Raw genomic sequence first — 6,000 nt, 5'->3', positions numbered from 1 at the left:
AACCTGTTAAAAACAAGTTTGGTGTCTTTATTTTGTTTGCTGCTCTGGTATCGAGAAGACCTCCGCATTGATTGAGCAGGACATAGCACTCGGACATCAGGCCAGAGCCCTGTATTAGACACTGTGTTTATTACGTGTTCATGGGTTTTAGTAAAAAAGGTATCCCTAGGGCCAATCAATCTTCACCAAATTTTATAACCCTTTACAAACATCATAATAAATTTCTACAACATTCTGATACCAATTGTCTGAGAAAAATGACTTCTGTACACCATATCTGTCAAATCGACACCCTGGCATTTATATGGCCCTATCAAAATACAAGGCCTAAACTGACCAGTGAGATCACATTTTCTTAAATATACTATCAAAAAGCATATTTCTGTGATGGCCTGACTCTGTAGTTTAAGACTCGACCACAGATGGCGAATTAATTTCACTTTGATCCATCCCAGCCATGTATTTACCACAAATAAGGCCACACCAAAAAAACGCTTTAGCATCAGCGCCCGCATCGGATTTTTTTTAATTACTATTTTCAAATTTTTACTAAAAAAACGCTGCTTCCACTCAAAATCACCAGCTTCACGAAGCGGTAGTTGAAGACTCAGTGCTCTGTGCTCCATTGAAGTCTCTACCCCACCATTGGTCGTCGTGCCTTTGTCTCTCCAAGATGAGCGCGTGGTTTACATCGTTCAACCAAATGAGGTTCATCGTCTTCGATGGTTTCCTAATGACAGGACCATTCAGGACATCTTTTCCTGAAATGGTTAGACTGGGTCAAGGAGTTGTGATTTGATCTGATAATGTCATTATTGGCACACATTTTCGCTTAATTTGAGATTTTGAAATCTGTCGGGCATCCCTCTTTGTGAGGTGTTATATTACCCAGACCCGATGAAGCCTGTCTAATATACCCGAAGGACTTGCATGGTTGCTAGTTGTAACCTATGGCGATGGCTGCTAGTTGTTACCTATGGCGGCAGCTATTAAGACAGCAATGTTGCAGCTTGTATCTTTCTACCCATCCTAACATAATCATGACGTCATTGGCACGTGGTGTGCACCAATTCCGCCTGGAAAACAAAATTACGGAAGTTTGAGAATTTTGCAAACTTATTCACAACAAAACAAAGGAATTTGTCAGGTTGCAGGATTTGGTCGCAAACAAGCTAAATTAGACTCTGATACGATCGAGGCCGAGCTGGACACAACCGTCCTTTTGACCAGAAGTAGAAAGACCGAAATAGCTGGGATGTGGCCAAAGGCAGAACAAAGTGGGGAGCAATTGAGGCGGCTTCCACAAAAAGGTGGTCAAAGCCCTTTGTTCCAATGGACAAACATTACAATGAGGGTAATGGACAATGCATTAGTTCAATGCCTTACAAGTTCAATGCCTTACATTGGCTTGTCATACAAAGGCAAGTCTTCAGATGAATACTTCCTCTTATTTACTGCTGGCTTTATCTAAAGAGGGCAATTTTTCATCAGCAACTTGGAGAAGAGGAGTACAAAGAAGGTATAGTGTGTGGAGAAGGAGAAGGCTTTCAAATGAGGACATTTCCGGCTGCGTCATCAGAAGCCGCTTTTTCATCGGTGCAGCCATTGGGAAGAGGGTCATTAATCGCAAGGTGGTGAGATCACCAAAGACGACAACACACGGATTGACCCGGTGTTTCCGACAGAGTCACATGCAGCTGGCGACCTGGCGATTTCTCCCAGGACAGGTCAATATGTTTTGATGAATCATCAAATAACCACACTTGCTTTTTGCTTTTCTGTGTAGCTGACTGTATCACGGTCTGACTATCAGGATTCTACCGAAGGGAACTCGTTTGTCAGCGGAGTCAATGGAAGAGAACCCGTTTGGAGAAGGAGGCGACTTTCTCTTCCGAGCCTTCCGAACAAAAATACGCCCATTGTTCTTAACTGAGACGTCATGATGTCCTACTCGCCCATCGGAAAGACTGCGCTATTTCGAATGGAAATGTGGCTCATGGGCTGACCGTGAAGTACTGGGCATCGTCGTGGGCGTACTAGCGGCTCCGAAAACCAGGCAACAACTTGTGGCACTTGGAACACGATAATCGGTGTCTTGCGCATCGATTTTGAAAGTTAACAAAGGCTTGGTCTCAACTGTACTATGAATTCAGCAAAGTGCCGTCACGAACTTCAGGGCAGCAATGTCTGCCTTGCAATTGAATTAATCCTTTGATGGGGTTTCTATCCTCGTACCAATTTCTAACGTTTGCAGGCAATACGATGTGCGAAGCCACCAATGTGAATTGCTTTATATTCGCAACTTTAAATGTTCACTCACCGTGCAATTATGGAATTGTGGCCTTGTGAGAAATCGCAAGCTGCGTCCTCCACAACAGGCTTTGAACAGAGCTACAACCATGCCAACAAGGAGGGGCTTTCTCAAAATGCTTTTGGGTTTGTCTTGGTTGGATTATATAAATCGTGCGGATAATCGCACTAAAATCAGTTAGAAAGTGATTTCCATCGATAAACGAGCGGCTGGCGCAATTTTAGCGAATCGCACTACACTGGTGGAACTGTTTTTGAGAAATCCATGAAAGCGATCCTCTGCGACCGCTGGAACGACAAACGGATGGCAAATCGCTGCGATAACCGCGTTCGATGGAAACCATCCTTTAGGGCTTAGTACAAAATTAAATCTGCTGTAGGGTCTGTGCACATTTTGTGTACATACATTTTCGTGATTTAAAAAAAAATCAACGCTGCAATTTTCATCAAACTTTGCAGAAGTGTAGTCCTATATTTTGTCAATGTCATAAGTGAACTTTAGAAAGTTCCATGACAGAATATGACACGATGCGGGGCCGTGTTTACTGCCTGTGAGAGAATATCTATCCGAACTCGTAGAATCTAGGAAGGGAGTTCCTATTTCAAAAGCGACCTGCAGCACGCACTGATTCCGTGCGTTCGAGTACTTCCGAGGATGATTTGTATCAGTAGCAAGATTTCTCGAGGCTACATATGGGGTGGAGAAGTATTTCTCTCACACCGTGACTTCTCCAATCAGAATTAGTTAAAGGGTATCCTGAGATTCAGGCTTTTCATAGTCCTTCGTCATATCGAGAGGGGCGGTAGATTGAAAACTACTGCTGCCAGGATGTTTAAAGGGGATCGCCGTTCGTTCACATATATTTACTGGAGTACCGGTACGGCAGTGGAGTGTGTCATTTTCATTCAAGCGACGACCAATGTAAACGGGCAGACGGCGTGAGCCTTTAAAAAATCACCTATTGCAATAAAGATCTCAACAAAACAGAATGTAACTGTTGGCTTTAGATTTGCAAGACAAATCCAAACCACCTCACAACACTTGCAAAATCATTATTATCGAGAATAAGTATGCTGCAGAATGAGGAGGTGCACGGAAGGGACTTCGAATGCTAGTCATCTTGGTGACCAAAATCCCAAACTTAATTTGCCCCTTTAAATCACAGCCGGCACAGTGAGCATCGGCAGAATGGATTCCAAGAGAATCGACTCGAACTTCAGAACTAATCCGCCATGTCGCTGACATCATTAGCGCCAAATACTATTTCTTTTGACCCTGTTGACCTCGCTTCTAAAAACTTTTTCAAAAAGGCCGTTCAAACGTAAAGTCAACTGCAAGCAGTATCTTTTATATCACTGAGGTATATAAATACGATATATTGAGAAAAATCTGTACAACTATCGAAATATAAGATTACTTGGAACTATTTCGGCGAATCACTCTGCCACCTGCGCGATCTAGTCACAATTGCGGCGCGTTTTCAATATGGCGACGGATTGAATGGTACTAGGGGGATGTCATATAGTCATGCATCACCTGGCTCGTTGATAACAGGCAAATAAATTCCCCACGTGAACATGAAAGCCTTGACGGTACAGCGCCTATAGTGTTAGACCGTGTTTCGGCTGGTCACGGGTTCGACTCCCGGTGAATCTGCCACATTTAAAAAATTTTTTTTTTCAATATCTTGTTATCTATTCATTTATGTTCGTGTTATTATTTTCATTACTATCATTATCATTATTATATCTTGAACAAAACCACCGAAGCAATCCTTTTCAAACTGCAGCACGCACTGATTCCGTGCGTTCGAGTACTTCCGAGGATGATTTGTATCAGCAGCAAGATTTCTCGAGGCTACATATGGGGTGGCAAAGTATTTCTCTCAGACCGTGACTTCTCCAATCAAAATTAGTTAAAGGGTATCCTGAGATTCAGGCTTTTTATAGTCCTTCGTCATATCGAGAGGGGGAGTAGATTGAAAACTACTGCTGCCAGGATGTTGTTAGGGGATTGTTTTATTAGCGATGACGTGAGACACGCCAGAATATGACACGATACGAGGCCGTGTTTGCTGCCTGTGAGAGAATATCTTTCCGACCCCGAAGAATCTAGGAAGGGAGTTCCTATTTCAAAAGCGACCTGAATCCTGTTATTTGATATTATTCAAAATAAAAAAAGCGTTAAATGATGTTTGCAACATTCCAGGCAGTATTAGGCATGACAGGGCTTTTTAAAAATTTCATCACATCTACCACTGAACAGTTAATTGTGATCTCAGCCCTTTATCATTCATCGAGTGAAGATCACCATACCATTTGTTTACATAGGAAGACTCGTCTTCATCTAGGATGTAATAACATGTACATTGCGTGGCGTGGTTGAATTTCACTTCCGACATGGACACAAGGTCTGTTTGAAATTGACCTAGGCCTATGAAAGTATCCACTCGTGCGAGATAGTTCAGGGGCGGATCAAGGTTCGCGGAAGGCGCGTTCTGGGGTCCTCCCCCTGAAAAAGTGCCTTAGATGCATTTTCCTCGTATCTGACAACAACTTAAGGGTTTCGTTTGCCTGAAACAAATGATTGTTATCTAATACGGGTTTTTTTTTGAACCGACAGAAACAAAGCGTGCTATTGCAGTCCCCCTTTATCCGCGCCGAAGGCGCGTTTTGAATGTGGGGTTTGGGGGGCCCTCCCACGAAACGTTTTTGAGACTTAAGTGTCTTAGATGCGTTTTCCTCACGTTACTTATTTCCTGATATTTTACCAGTTTTGCCCACTAATCGTAATTTCCATTGAATAAGCCCGCATGTGCCGTGATATAACGTGGTGTGGTTAAGGGTTTGGTCAGTTCTGAATGTGTTTCAAACGTGATGTCATCCGACAGGCCTTGAGTTACGAGTGGAAATGAGCACGGAAATTGATGATGCATGAATAGATAAGAAGCCTGATGTATCAAATGGCCTCCATCTTCATGGCGGGATGTATGCCTACAATAGTTTGGAGGACATTTTGCCATAAATTAGTCAGGGGAAATCAAGATTGACGCTCTCTGCAGCTTACTCTAACAAAATGGAATGTCTTTCATTGAACTTACCAGAATATCTGCAATTCTGTGCGAAATTTAGAAGAAAATCGAGATTTTATCTCCGACCACCTTGTGGAGAGGAATTGCCTCAGACTGACGTCACATTACGTGCCCTCGCACCATGGCATTGACCAATCAGGGAGCGGCCCGAGTTTCTGTTTGTAACGAACATGGTTTGGTAACTGACCAGGGTGTGATGGCTCGGTTGAATGGTGTCGCAATCACTTTCATTGACTTGATTAGTTCGGGGGAAATGTGACCGCCGTAAAAGCTGATCGTGTACCATTTCACCTTGGCGAATCCGTGTCCCCACTATCCGCGGACATGCCAGTTCTCCGCGGATCTTATCCGGCTGTGCGGGAAAACCAGAGATGCAAGAGTTTTTTGATATCGCATTGTAAATAACCCGATTTTTATAGCGTGCCCCTTTTGGGGACGAAGTATTGATCTGGCGGATCGAGGCTATATCATGGGCTAACGATTATCACTCAAAACAGAGACTGGCACTTGACGGCAATTCACTCGTCATGAACACGATTAGGGGGCGTAAGCTTCCGGTGACCACTCACGTGTTTTCCTGTATGCACTGAAAATGTAT

This window comes from Lineus longissimus, chromosome 3, assembly GCF_910592395.1.
Source record: "Lineus longissimus chromosome 3, tnLinLong1.2, whole genome shotgun sequence".
In the NCBI taxonomy this organism is placed as follows: domain Eukaryota; kingdom Metazoa; phylum Nemertea; class Pilidiophora; order Heteronemertea; family Lineidae; genus Lineus; species Lineus longissimus.
Note: the sequence above shows the minus strand (reverse complement) of the source record.